At 36.8% G+C, this 15,330-nt stretch overlaps 1 pseudogene; it reads left to right on the forward strand.

Moving 5' to 3' along the window:
- Window positions 1–987: 987 nt before the first annotated feature.
- On the forward strand, window positions 988–12,825 carry LOC143649219 (vomeronasal type-2 receptor 116-like; annotated as a pseudogene).
- Window positions 12,826–15,330: the final 2,505 nt, after the last annotated feature.

The raw sequence follows: 15,330 nt of genomic DNA on the forward strand, positions 1-15,330 counted from the left end.
GATTCTTAAAAGTTTTCAGTCATTTCAGATACAGGTAAAGATCACTTCATCTCCACGGTTTTGCTTCTCCCAAATATTTCTGCCTTGCTTGATTTCATTCACTGAGGTTCTGTGGTTTCCTTCAGGTTGTTGATTTTTGCAGCAGGTTTCCTTCCTTATAAGGCTTTTTTGCTTCAGTGTTTTTGTATTGAGATATAATCATCTAAAGAGTACAATCAGTGGTTCACAGTGTCATCATAAAGACATGCATGCCTCATTACATTTGATTTTTGAACATTTTCATGATTCCAAAAACAATAGAAATAAGAATAAGAATAAAAATAAAGTAAAAGAGGACACCTAAAACATCGTCTATATGCCTCTACTGTTTATTTCATTTTTTCTTTCTTTTTTCTTACTCATCTGTCCATACACTGGGAAAAAGGGAGTGTTAGGCACAAGGGTTTCACTGCACACATTTACATTTGAAAGGTGATGGATAGTTATTCAATCACCTTCAAGAATCAAGGATACTGGGTTACAGTTCAACATTATCAGGTATTTCCCTCTAACTGCTTCAATAAATCAAAAACTGAAAAAGGTCATCTATATACCCCATAATAATAACCTTCAGAAAGATCTCTCAACTCTATCTGAAATATCTCAGCCACAGAAATTTCATGTTCTCTTACTTATTTTTGGTTCTTATGATCAAGAAAGCATTCTCATTCCCTTGATGCATGGGCCAGGCTCATCCTTGGGAGTACTGTCCCATGTTACCAGGGAGATTTACATTCCTGGGAGTCATGTCTTCTGGAGGAGGTAGAGCAGTGAGTTCACATGCAGAGCTGGTTTAGAAAGAGAGGCCACATCTGAGCAAAAAAAAAAATTCTCTGTGGGTGACTCTTAGACATAATCCTTAATAGACTTAGCTTCTCCTTTGCAGGAATAAGTTTTATAAGAGCAAGACCCAAGATCAAAAGCCTGTACTCAAATGGGCAGTACTCAATGCTTGTGAGAATATCAGATCTTACCTGGTGAGAAATTTAACATTTCCACCTTTTCCCTCAATCCCTCAAGGGGACTTTGCAAACACTTTTTCATCTTCTGCCCATCTTTGTCTGGGCTGTATAGGGGCATCACAGCAACCTGTACAAACCAACAAAATCTCACTCCCTGTGCATGTTTCCATGTAATTATGATGTTCAAATAAGCTGACCTAACAAGTTCAATTAGATGATGTGCTACCAAAATATAAATTTTGCACCAAATAAACATCTCTTCCTTTTGTCTCACACCAATGTTGAAGTTTAAAAATATAGTCAGTGTCATCCTTTACCCTTTATTCTGATTTACCTTAGTTTACCCAGATCAGCTTCATACATATCTTTAACTGAAGTGTGATCACTTTTTCAGGATTTTAAACAGTTGCCATATTGGGCAATGTAAAATTGCATAGGTTTAGAAATCTAGCTCTGCTCTGTGTCTCAGGAGTCACACATGCTCGAAATTATATGGAATGTCCACATTATACGCAAAGAACTCAGCATCTCTGGCTTTAGATATAACACTTGCAATTCCAGAATAGGTTCTGACTATAGGAAGAGCTTACAATTCAGGAATCCTTATAATAGGCCTTCAACTGATAACCTATGCCCACAAGTCCAGTTCTCAGAGGTTGTAGTTATAATTAGCACAAATTAGTGAGGCATTATAATATTTGTATTTTTATTTATGGATTATTTCACTCAACTTACTTTCCTCAAGCCTCATTCACCTAGCTGCATGTCCCAGGACTTAATTTCTTCTTGCAGCCACTCAATAGTCTACTGTATTTATACTCCAAGGTTCCACCTTCCATTCTTCAGTAGACATACCATTAGGTCACCTCCATCCATTGGAATTCACCAATGCTGCCACCATAAACACTAGTATGCAAATGTCCATTCATATTCCTGCTCTCCAAGTACACACTTAACTATGGAGCTGCAGGTTCATATGGCAAACCCACTCTCACCTCCTGGGGAGTCACCACATTTTCCTCCAGAAAGACTACACCACTCTCCTTCCCTACCAACAGTGAATAGGTTCTGCTCTCTCTCTACATTTCTCCAACACGTGTATCTCTCCGTTCATTTTTAAATAGCTTTTTCACACATCATACCATTCAACCTAAGTAAAAAAAATCAATGGTTCCTGGTATCACATAGCAATGCCTTCACCAATGCAATCTACATGAAGACATTTCCATTTCTCTTCAAAAATCCCATACTCCTCCTCTTATTTACATTTAGCTTTGGCTTATTGCCTTTGTTACATGCAATGGAAGCATACTATAACGTAACATTTAATCATAACTCCAGTAATTGTTGATTGCATTTTCCCCATATAACACCCCATTTTCAACACCTTGGAATGTTGACATTAATTTGTTTCCTTCATGCAAAGACTTACTTATACTTGAACATTTAATCAACATCATTGTTTACTCTGGGCATCATTAAGTTATTCCAACACAGTTTTATCCACTATCTTTGTTGCTTTGCTTTTTGATAATGGTCATTCTAGCAGCTGTGAGATGATATCTCATTGTGGTTTTGGTTTTCATTTGCTTAGTTGCCATTGAAGTTGAGCATCTTTTCGTGTTTTTGAGCCATCTGCATTTCCTCCTTGAAAAAGTGTCTGTCTAAGTCTTCTGCCCATTTTTCTAATTGCATATTTTGTTTTTGTGTGTGTGAAAGTCGTAGAATCTCTTTATATATTCTGGATATTAAACTCTTGTCTGAAATGTGGTTTCCAAATATTGTCTCCCATTGATTAGGCTGCCTTCTTCCTTTCCTCAGAAAGTCATTTGATGCACAAAAGTGGTCAGGTATGAGAAGATCTCATTTACGTATTTTTTCCTTTCATTACCCATACTTTGGATGTAAGGTCAGGAAATAACTGCTTCTCACAAGATCCTCAAGATATTTCTTTACATTTTCTTCTAAACTTTTTATGATCTTAGCCTTAATGTTTAAGTCTTTGACCTATTCTCAGTAAATTTTTGTATAAAGTGTGAGATATGGATTTTCTTTCATTCTTTCAGTACATCTGAGTTGTCCAGTTTTTTAGCATATAGTTGTCCATAGTATCCTCTAATTATCTTCTTGATTTCTGCAGTCAGTAGTTGACTCCTCTCCCTCAGTTCTGATATTATTTATCTACACATTTTTTTCTTTTTCAGCCTACCTAAGGGTCATATTTTATTGACTCTTCAAAAAAGCCAACTTCAAGTTTCATTGATTCTCTCTATTCTGAATTTCATTTATTTTTGCTCTAATCTTTGTTATTACTTTCCATCATTTGCTTTGGGGTGAGTTTGCTGTTTGTCTACTTCCTCCAGGTGAGCAGTTAATTCTTCGGTTTTTGTTCTTTCTTCTTTAACAATATAGGAAATAAATCTCCCTCTCTGCACTGCCTTTGCTGCAGCCTCAGTTTTGATATATTGTGTTCTCTTCTCATATTTGCCGATTTCTGTTGTTATTTCTTCCCTGACCCACTGGTTGTTAAAAAGTGTGTTGTTTAGAATCCATAAATTGTGAATTTTCCAGGTATTGGCCTCTTATTGAGTTCCAACCTCTTGTCATGTAAAGCAGAGAAGTGATTTGGATAATTTGGATATTCTTAAATACACTGTGACCTGCCTTTTCGCTCTGACCATGTAGTCTATCTTGGAGAACGGTCCATGAGCACTTGAGAAAATGTGTATCCTACTGTTGTTGGATGCAATGTCATGTAAATGTCCGTTTAGCATAGTTCATTTATCATATCATTCAAGATCTCTGTTTCCTATTGGTCCTCTGCCTACATGTTCTATTCATTGATGAGAGTATTGTATTGAAATCTCCAACTAATATTGTAGAAGTGTCTATTTCTCCCTTCAGTTAGTTGAGTTTTGTTAATGGCAGATCCACGGGTTTGATGGGGTAGAGACTTAGGCTGTCTGATTGACAGTCTTCTGGTGGGCCCTTGTCACTCCACAGATGGTATGCCTCTTCCTGTCCCATTTGATTCTGCCTATGTCGTGGAACCAAACCATTAACTGATACACCTTTTAGTTGGAATTACTTTATCTTCAACTTCATGTTGCTATTACTGCCACTCTACACAACATTTAATAATGTGCTAATATAAAAAAAGGCATTTTGGTTCCTGAAACAAAAAATAAATTACCAATTGCACCATGAAGGTGGTTTCCTTTTCCATTCGTTAAAATCCTATTTGTAAATAATTTCATCTTCCCCTCTGCATGTAGAATTCAGTCAGGGACTTCCAGAGCCTAAGTTAAGCTGCTTACATTTGCTAAAATTCTAATGCTTCAGAAGGGCCAGCTGTTGCCACGGATGGAACGAGTTCACTTGCTTTCATCCTAATTTATTCATCATATTGGATTTGAAGATACTAATGCTGTGTGACTTTTGCCTAAATATCCCTGTGCACTCTATACAGCTTTCTGTCCAAGAACTACCAGTATGTTTTGGCCTTGTTTTTTGCCATTGAAGAAATTAACAGGAACCCCCATCTTTTACCCAACATTTCTCTGGGATATGATGTGTATAATACCCTACACAGTGAACGGAGGACATTGGAGAGTACCATCCTTTGGCAATCATGGCTGGGCAAAGACATCCCTAATTACACCTGTAGGACAAAGAGAAAATCTGTAGCAGCCATTATAGGAACAATGTGAGCAGTTTCTGCTCAGATTGGGACACTCCTGGAACTCTACAATGTACCACAGTTGAGCCAGGGTGGAGCTGAAGAGATATAAACCCAAGTCTTCTTTGGTACCATTATTGGGGCCCTTATAAAACAAAAGGTGAAATGAGGGAGTTGTGCTTATGCATCTCTCAATGGGTACAACCAGTATACAGAGACTTGGGATGGGCACACGTCTTTTATTTGGAATGTAAAGGAGGTTGAGGGGGAAGGAAACAAAGGAGATTCCTGGAACTCTGCAAATTCTAAATTATTTTCTAGAAAGCTCTCTATGATTGGGGAATGATTATAAAACAGAATGAGCAAATCTTCCCCTCTACCAGTTACCACCATTGCTTAATATTCATCAGGACAGCGGTTGTGCTCCTCACTAATCCTCTTCCTTCTATTGGTTAATTTTCTGTTTCCCCTTTAGCTTTCCTATGGCCTTTTTGATCCTGACCTGAGTGATGGTGGCCAGTTTCCATCTCTCTATCAGATGGCCCCCAAGGACACATCTCTGGTCCTTGGCATGGTCTCATTGATGCTGCATTTTGGCTGGACCTGGGTGGGACTGGTTATTTCAGAAGACAAGAGAGGTGTTCAGTTCCTCTGGGACTTGAGAGGAGAGATGGAAAAGAAGGGAGTCTGTGTAGCCTTTGTGGAAATGATCCCCGTCACTAAGAGGTCATATTACACAAAGTACTGGAAGTATCACTTGTGGATCAAGGAATCCTCAGTGAATGTGGTTGTCATTTACAGGGACACTCACTCACTACTAGGTTTTAACATCTGTAAATGGGGATATTTAGTGATCTGGAAAGTATGGATTATGACCTCAAAATGGGATTTTATCAACAGTGAGAGAGAATTACTTGACACATTCCATGGCATTCTCATTTTTTCACACCACCATGATGAAATACCTGGCTTCAAAACTTTTATCATGGCTGCTAACACTTCCAAATACCCTGAAAACTTTTACCTCAGTAATTTGTGGCTCATCTTTTTTGGTTGTGTGATTTCAAAATCTGACTGTAAAACATTGTAGAACTGTCCCCCCAATGCCTCCTTGGAGTGGTTGCCTTGATGGGAGTTTGACAAAGACGTGATGGAAGGAAGTTATCATGTGTACAATGCAGTGCATGCCGTGGCTCAGACCCTGCATGAAATGCTTTTTCAAAGAGCAGAAATTCAATCAGTGGGAAATGGACATGGGCTGGTGTTTGACCCCTGGCAGGTAATGTCTCTTCCATTTGAAAGTGTATTTCAGAATTTGTAATAAAACTGTGTTCTTGAGGTTCCATATATGCCCAAAGCCAAGTATTTAAGGGCCCTTTCTCCAAAACAACAGGAGTTTTATGCACTATTTTCACTGTCTAAGAGGTAAATCTAGCCCTAGGTAGGGAAGGCACCAAGCAGAAGGTGCCAATGGCAGGGACAAAATGAGTTATGAACCAAGGTCAAAGCTTTGTGTTGGTGAGGATCTCAACATCCTGCACAGCTAATATTTTCAACAAGAAATATCTAGACTTCTTCCATGAAAGCCTTAAATGACAACTGGGAGAGAGCTAGTTCTTTAAGTGATCATGTAACCCAGGCACCATAGTGGATAGTTTACATAAATGGTCCCATTTAAATTAGCAACCACTTCAATATTGATAAATTTGATTTGCAAAATGATGCTCTGGGGGAAATCAGAATGTAAAGAAGTGTGGTTAGATTTGATCCTTCCATTAAGATTCTTCTGCATCCATATCCACAGAATTTTGTATTTCTCCTTGTCTTTGGATGGAATTCTGAAACTAACTGATATTTTATACGCATTAGAAAATTTAGGTCTTAAATGCTTTCATTTGTTTTACTTCATTGGATGCTAATAATAAAGTTGCATTATGAAATAGGCGGATCAGGGATGTTCAACAATTTGGGTTTTCTGTCTTTAATACTGAGGTGCACTTCCTCACAGAATGATGCATCTCTTTTAGCTGCACCCATTTCTGAGAAATATCCAGTTTTACAATCCTGTTGGTGACCTAGTGAGTTTGGACAAGGAAAGGAAATTGGATGTCAGTTATGACATTCTCAACTTTTTGAATTTTCCAGAAGTTTTAGCACTTAAAGTGAAAGTAGGACAATTTATCTCAGATGTGCCACATAATCCACAATTGTCTCTATCTGAGGAGTTGATAGAGTGGACCATTGGATTTTCAGAGGTAAATTCCAAGCACCATGCTTCATATTACATATAAATGATGAAAATATTTTTATGGGGTTTTTCTTTCACCTTACTGTTCAGCAAATGAGCTACCCAATAAATCTGGGTATTTCACAACCCGCCTTTAAAGTTCAAGAGGTTTCTTAACCCCTGTCCAATGGATGGGAAAAGAACTCATTATTCAAATACATTTCTAATCATTATATATTTAATATCATACAATAAATATGACAGCCTATGATTAATGTGAGTTAGGTATTTAAAATTTAAATTTGTTGATGGTCCAATGTCACCAAAATGGTCTAATAACTAGAGGGTTAGTTAAAGTCAGTGTTAACAAATCTCTGATTTTCTTCAGACTCCCCACTCTGTGTGCAGTGAGAGGAGTACTCCTGGATTCAGGAAAACCTCTCAGGAGAGTAAACCTGCCTCTTGCTGTCTTTACACCCCTTGCCCAGAGAATGAGATTTTCAATGAGACAGGTAAGTGTGTGCCCTCAGAGATAGCCCCCACCAGTATATTATATCTCCCAAACATACAACAAATTGGAAAGGATATGGAGGAGAAATGCAGAGTCAAAATTCTTCCTTCTATCTTTTAAGAGTTTAATTTTTGTAATCAATAATATTTCCTATTGAAATGGCATATTTTTCTGCCCTAAACTAGCTTATTTGAGTCATTGCTTTGACCATGCAGGGAAAACTGTCTCTAGGAAACCCATTATTGACTCTAGCACAATAACTTAAGTTTTCGTCTAACTTGGAATTTAACACACGGTGTTATAAGTACCCAATTTCTATCTTTTTTGAAAGGATATTTAGTTTATGTGGAAAATGTGAATCTAAACTATCCTCAGTCTCAGCTAGATGATGATATAGTATGTCCTTAATGAGCAGGTTTATTTTCTGCTCTCCTTTCATTCAGAGCTGAGTAGATGAAACAAAATGTAGAGTCATTTCATTTTCACAGAATAAAAGTACATACAGGAACCTATGGCATAGTGTCTACATGGAGGGGGCTCGTAGAATTCTTCCTATAAGCAGTATGAGTATTATGTAAAATGAATGAAGGGTGGAACAAGTTCTTGGCAGAATTATTAGAAATGGCATAAAAGGCAATTATTGCACCACTGTATGAAATCATCAGAGATGCTGGGAACAGTAAAACAAACCCCTCTGTGAGAGAATCACAAAGTATATTGAGGATGGTGAGTGGAGTGTGATGCATAACCGGGGCAGAAAATCAGTGTTTAATATTTTTTCATACTATAATTAATATCTTGAAATTGCTTACATTCGTGATATTAAATGCTGGAATCACCTTTAGAATGGGGATTTTCTAATTTTTTTCTGTGATGATTGTGCAGTTTGATATCACAAAATAATGACATTTCAGTTCTTTGAAACGTATTGAGTGATGATGTAACCTGGCATTTAGTCAAATTGAGAGAAATCATTCATGTAAATATTGGGTATAAAGCAAGTTCGAGTATATGTTCCACGTGCATATATAAAGACCGCTGTACCCATCCATTTCAATTTCTACACTCTTGGAGATTTAGAAATACACTTTTAAAAAACTGAAAGTTAAAAATATAGAATACAGGGCGGGCCGCGGTGGCTCAGCGGGCAAGAGTGCTTGCCTGCCGTGCCGGAGGACCCCGGTTCGATTCCCGGCCCCAGCCCATGTAAAAAAACAAACAAACAAACAAAATATAATAAAACAAGAAAATGTTTAAAAATGTTTCCCTTTCTTCCTCCCTTCCTTCCTTCCATCCTTCCTTCCTTCTCTGTCTTTCCTTCCCTTCCTCCCTCTCTCTAAAAAAAAAAAAAAAAAAAAAAAAAATATACAATACAATAATGTTGCCCACATTCAGCCAACACTGGAGCTCTGGGTTTCATTGCTGTAAAGAGTTCACAAAATGAAAAGCAGATAGCAGCAAACAGTAAAATTTGAGAGAAGTGTACACGGTGTGCATGCTCACAGGAGAGATGCCTAAACTTTGGCTTCCCTGTCCTGGCTCATTGCCCTGATTTCAGGGTAAAGCTGGGTATGGAAAATTTCAAATACCCCTTTATGTTCTATCCATCCCTCACCTTTTCATTCTTTTGGTTTTTTCAACCTTTTCTGAGAAGTGGGTCAAATGTCCCTAACACTTGATGTTTGATGCCTTGCAGTTAAGCCATTTCTTATCTTGACTTAATTTATTGCACAATCCCCAAACTGAATTAATCCTTCAACTCTGTGCCTAGAGTGAGTAATGCCCGTGGCCCCTGGGTGAATTTTTATGGCTTCCTCATTAGGAATTATAAAGTGTTTTGAAATTGGAAATACTAAACATCAAGTCTTCTTTGATGGTGCTAAAGCTGTCTGTAAAGAAAAAACGTATGATCCTAAAATTATACGTAATTGAGTATCATTTGTATTTTTCAAGCAAACTAAATAAGAACAGCAAGCTAAGCGTAAAGATAATAGAAGATAGAAAATTGTGCATATATGAAGAAACTCAATAAAAGACAAATATAGGTGGGATAAACAAAGTCAAAGCTATTTCTAGTAGAAGATAAAATTGGTAACCCCCTAGAATGATGTATTAATTAAAAAAGAAAAATTGCAAAATAAGAAACACGAGGACTTAAAAATGGGTCCTCTATACAGAAATTTTTTAGCATCATAAAAATATGGTATTCATAATTTAATGAAATACATTTGAAAACTTACGTGAAAGACACAAATTCCCAGAAAAATAAAAGTTATCAAACTGTCCCAAGAAAAATATTAAAAATTTGAAAAGTTTCATATCTACTATGGATATAGACTACCCAGTTAAAACATACCTAGTTTAAACCATAAAGGACATTGAGAAATACGTTAAGAAGCTTGGAGTAAACTGAGGGTATACCGTGTCAATGGAAGAAAAGGTGCAGTAGTGTAAAGATTTCAGTACACTCCAAATTAACCTATTGAATCAATGCAATGGCTATCACAGTCTCTTTTCTGGCATTACAACTTATTATAAAATGAAAAAAAGAAAGGCATAACTAAGACAAATTTCAAGATAATGAGTGAAGTCTTATCTATTCTTGTTTCAAGTTTTTTTAGAGTCATAATAATGTGGTTTCAAAATAATGATAAAACATAAAATGATAGGAATGGGATATCCAGAAACAAAATGGTCCCATTTGGACTCACTGATATCAGGCATATTTTAATTATAAATGTAAAAAAAAAGAGTTTAAAGGAACCCCACAAAGACGAATATTTCCAACTTGGGAAGTAAACATTTCTGAAACAAGACAGATGTAACATCAACATTAAAGGAAAAATTTATTAAATGTAACAATATGAAAATTTCTAGCTTCAGTTCATCAGCAAAAGGTCAAGTCAGCAATTGGGATAAAATATTTAACATAGATCTACCCAATAAGAAATCAAATCTATGATATATAGGGAGCTCCTTCAAAACAACAATAAAGGCAGAAAACCCATTAGAAAAAAGGCATAACTAGGAACAAGGTCTTCATATAAAAAGTGTTTAAATGTGCAATGTGAGACAGCACTCAGATTATTTACTTACAAGGGAACTCCAAATAAAAATCTTAGTTAAATACTGAAAATATCCCTAAAAATGGCTAAAATTAACTGGAGTTACTGTGTCAGTGTCGGAGAGAATGTGGAACAAATGTAACTGTTCTTGGTTTTTTGTTTTTTTTTTGGCATGGGCAGGCCCTGGGAATTGAACCCGAGTCTCCAGCCTGGCAGGCGAGTCAACACGGTCTGCCCCAACTGTAACTCTTATATTGCTTGCTGGAGTGTAAATTGATGTATTCATTTGGAAAACTGTATGGTATTACCTGCAAAGGCAAATATTTCCCTATTATGTGAACCAGAAATATAATGTCATATATGTGCCATATGTATAAACATGCTCATAGCAGCATTACTTGTAATGACCCAAATTCATAAACAATTCAAACATCCATCACCAGTAAAATGGATAAATAAAAGATGGTGTGTTAATGTAATTGAAGTCTGTCCAGCAATATGTGAATGGATTTTTCCATCTCACACTCACAAAGATCACTATATTTTAAAAATATAAAATACCAAGTGAGAAGATGTAGAAAAATTGGAACTCTAGTGCGTTTTTGGTGAGAATTTAAAATAGCGCAACCACAGTGTAAAGAAGCATGGCAGTTCCTTAAAACATTACATATACAATTACCATAAGACCTGGCTGTTCCACTTCTAGGCATATACACAAACAGAGTGAAAAGAGGTTCTCAGACAGATAATTATGCACAATGTTTATAGCAGCATTATTCCCAATAGCGAACAGGTGGAAGGAACCCAAGTACACATGGACAAATGAATGGATAAACAAAATATGGTACAGACGCAAGGGGAAATGTATGCTTGCTGGGCATGGTGTGTTTGCAAAAAGAAAATATAAAATATATTAAAAAGTGTATAAAAATAAATGAATATAGCTATATCCTGTGACATGGATGAATCTCATAACCATAATATTGGATAAAAGGACCCAAAGCAGAATTATTCTCCAGGATTAAGTATCAGGAATGTAGTTTCTTTGGAGAAGTGCCAGAGGTGATGCTTTAAAGGGTTTGGAAATGGATTCCTCAGGGGCTCTGCTTTGGCCTGTGTGGTGTTACACATGTGTCAATTTCTTATAATTCATTAATCGGTACATATATGACTTATGCCCTTGTATGCTATTTGGCAATAAACATATTTTTAAAAAGAAACATATGAAAGCTTAACAGTGAATGATAAATGTGACTGTTATCCAACTGAAACCCTAAAATTCTAAAAGAAGGCCAGAATTGTGAGATAACATTTATGGGAAGAAAACTAAGTAGGCTGAAACACAGAGTTAATGCAAACTGGACAGATTTGGTTAAAATTTCCCACTGCTATTTACTTGGGTCCTGTGGGTAAGAGAAAATTACTGAAACTGGGCTGATGACACTTTGCATTTCTCACTAGGTACAGACCAGTGTGTGAAGTGTCCAGGTCATCAGCATGCAAACAGAGAGAGAACTCACTGCCTCCAAAAAGCTGTAACCTTCCTGGCTTATGAAGACCCTTTGGGGATGACTCTGGTCTGCACAGATCTTTGCTTGTCTTTGCTCACAGATGTTGTTCTTGAGGTCTTTGTGAAGCACCGAGACACTCCCATAGTCAAGGCTAACAACAAGGCTCTCAGCAAAGTCCTACTCATCTCCCTGCTCCTGTGCTTCCTCTGCTCCATCCTCTTCACTGGTCGTTCTAACACAACCACCTGCATCCTCGGACAAATATCATTTGGAATGCTGTTCACCATGGCCATGTCCACTGTCTTGGCCAAAACCATCACCGTGGTTCTGACATTCAAGGTCACCATACCAAGGAGAAGGATGAGGTAGTAGTTGGTGTCAGGGGCACCTAACTTGGTTATTCCCATCTGCTTCCTGATCCAGGAGACTCTGCAAAATCTGGCAGGGAACTTCTCCCCCATTCATTGACATTGACCCACGATCTGAGCCTGGCTATATCATCATCGAGTGCAGCAAGAGTTCCATCACTGCCTTCTACTCTGTTCTGTGGTACCTGGGATGCTTGGCCCTAGGGAGCTTCAACATAGCTTTCATGTCCAGGAACTTGCCTGACACCTTCAATGAGGCCAAGTTCTTGACATTCAGCATGCTGGTGTTCTGCAGTGTTTGGGTCACTTTCCTCCCCGTCTACCAAGCACCAAGGGGAAAGTCATGGTGGCCGTGGAAATCTCCATCTTGGCCTCCTGTGCTGGATTGCTGTCCTGCATCTTTGCCCCAATATGCTATATTATTTTGTTAAGGCCAGAGAGGAAGACTCAGCATGCACTATGATGTAAAGCATATTTTGGGGGGCAGTAAGCCCCCAAAGTTTTAAATCATAAGATTCCTATGATAAATAGAGGGCCTGAGTGATATCTACTTGCATTCAGATATCAGATAACAATATAAAGAAGTTTACCTTCTTAAATGAACAAGCTACTCTCATTTGTCTCTATTAGTGCTGGGAGTATTACCTCCCTTAAACATTCCAATTTTCAAATTTAAATTTTATTTTTGATCCTTTTTTTAGTCCATCACCTTAAATTCACTGATGAATACTGATATTTTATCTTAATTGTGTGCATCATAACCACCTTTAAATTGTCTTCCAATTCGCTTTTTTTCACTTCTTTTTTCCTAATTTTCTGATAAACACAATAAAGACCCCTTTCTTTTCATCTGAACGTGGTTATTCTAATGATCCAAGAGCATTTATGGAATATTACTTTTTTCCCACAGATTTCCATTGTCATATTTTAAATATAATAAATTCCTACCTATAAATGACTCTGTTTCTAACCCCCTTATTATATTTCATTGATTTTTTTCATTTTTGTACAAATACAACATTGTTTCAATATGCTGAACTTGATGGTGTGTTTTGTTTGATGGCTGGTAGCATATTTACCTTCTTTTCACATCATTTCAGGCCTTGAAAGAGAGAAGAACCTCATGAAGTCTGTTCCAATTAAGCCTTCCTGACAGAAAAGCTCTTTAGGGAAGGTCATCTAAATAGGACTTTTTCTTCTCTGTACGTTATTTAGAGTACATTTGAGCATAAGAAAACACCAGGAAGCTTTTTCTTGGGCCATTCATTTATCTTTTCTCAGAGTCATCTGTTAGGTGAATAAGTGAATAAGTTTAAATGCAACTTATTGAATATTATGCCTTGAATTCAAGAAAAAGTCATGAAAAAACATTCTTTTAATAGTTATAAAACTGTTATGAAGAGCACTTCTCAAATTTGCGACTCATTGTCTTACATAAAAGGAAGTTTCCTCCATTATAAATTTATTTCAGAGTTGATTTCTAAGAATGCCTGCCATATTTTTTCTGAGAAAATAATGTTATTCTCTTCTGAAAATGAGAATTATATAACTTACTAATGCCAAGAAACTCAGCCTCAAGTTTGATGGTCAGCGACAGCAAGTTTTATGATCAACATATTTGAATAATTCTCCATTCTTCATACCGATTTTTTTTTGTTTTAGAAACCATGCGTTTATCTTATGTTGTAAATAAATTAATAAATATATACTTTATTGTCAGTAAAATCAAAATCTTTTTGGAGATGTAACTTTCTGCCTAGTGGAAATACCTGAATGATGAAGATGTTTAAGATCCATTCATTTATTCAAAAATTTCATCTTCGAATAACCTCTTCAACATCTGTATCTCTGGGATTTCGTATAAATTTTGGAGATCTGAGTTATAGCCCTGGACCCTCTATGGTCTTTGAAAAGTCACTTAATCTATTAAACCTCAGAATAATACCAGGTACTATGCTTAGCTAGTAAAATGCTATATAAAATGATGACTGCAGTTTGAAGTGAGGTTCTTTGAAAAAGTCTAAGAGTGACTAAAATTTTTCCAATTTACACATCAGCAGTGCTCTATGAGTATAATGCAACCAAGAGGAATGAGGAAGTAGACTAAAATTTGTTAAGCACCATGCTGGATATTTTCAGTTTGCCCCTCCAGATCTATTTTCCACTCAGCAATATGCAGGTGGATAAAAAAATAAGGCCTGAAATGAGATTAGCCCATGAAAAGATGAGGGAATACCATACCTGTGAGAGTTAGGAACAGGGCATGAGGCTCACATGACCTGCCGATTGAGCAGATGGAAGACCATGAAGATGTAGGCTACCTACAAGGCACTGGTGATGGTGAAATTGAGGCATAACGAATATGAATGGTACCTTTAGTGGCTCAATAATAAATGCAGTCACCAGGGGTAGCACAATAAGAGCTGAGCAAGGGCTTTAAATGTCAATTTCTTGATAAAACCAAGAGGGAGGGTCACCAATTTCACTGTCCTCTATTCTGAAGATTGTTTTGTCCTTCCTGCAGGGATTTACTCACCATCTTTTGTAAATATTCACAAACTCTTCTTAAACCATGATGGACTTGGGGAAACTATGTGCATGAATTAAAAATGTGGTCAAGAAACATCAATGAATAAATACTTGATTTAAGAAAGCCATGACTACATTTAATTGTAAACACCAGTAATAGAGGAATACTTATTTATTCCCTAGATGTGTTCTTCTAACATGAGTTTTTACAAGTGACATTTTACACGTTAACATTTTTAGTACATCTTGGTTTCAAATACACACGTTTTTAATTGAAGGTTGATCCTCATTTGATGGTGGTTGTAACATATTAATTATCTCTCTGCAAATAACTGTTTATGTGGGTGCAAGAAAATTTCATGCAAATAGGCTTCATGACCTGTCCCTTGCTATTTAAGGCAGTGTTAGTAAATGTTCCCTGTAAAGGCCCAGATGGCAA

This window comes from Tamandua tetradactyla, chromosome 11 (assembly GCF_023851605.1).
Source record: "Tamandua tetradactyla isolate mTamTet1 chromosome 11, mTamTet1.pri, whole genome shotgun sequence".
Lineage (NCBI taxonomy): Eukaryota > Metazoa > Chordata > Mammalia > Pilosa > Myrmecophagidae > Tamandua > Tamandua tetradactyla.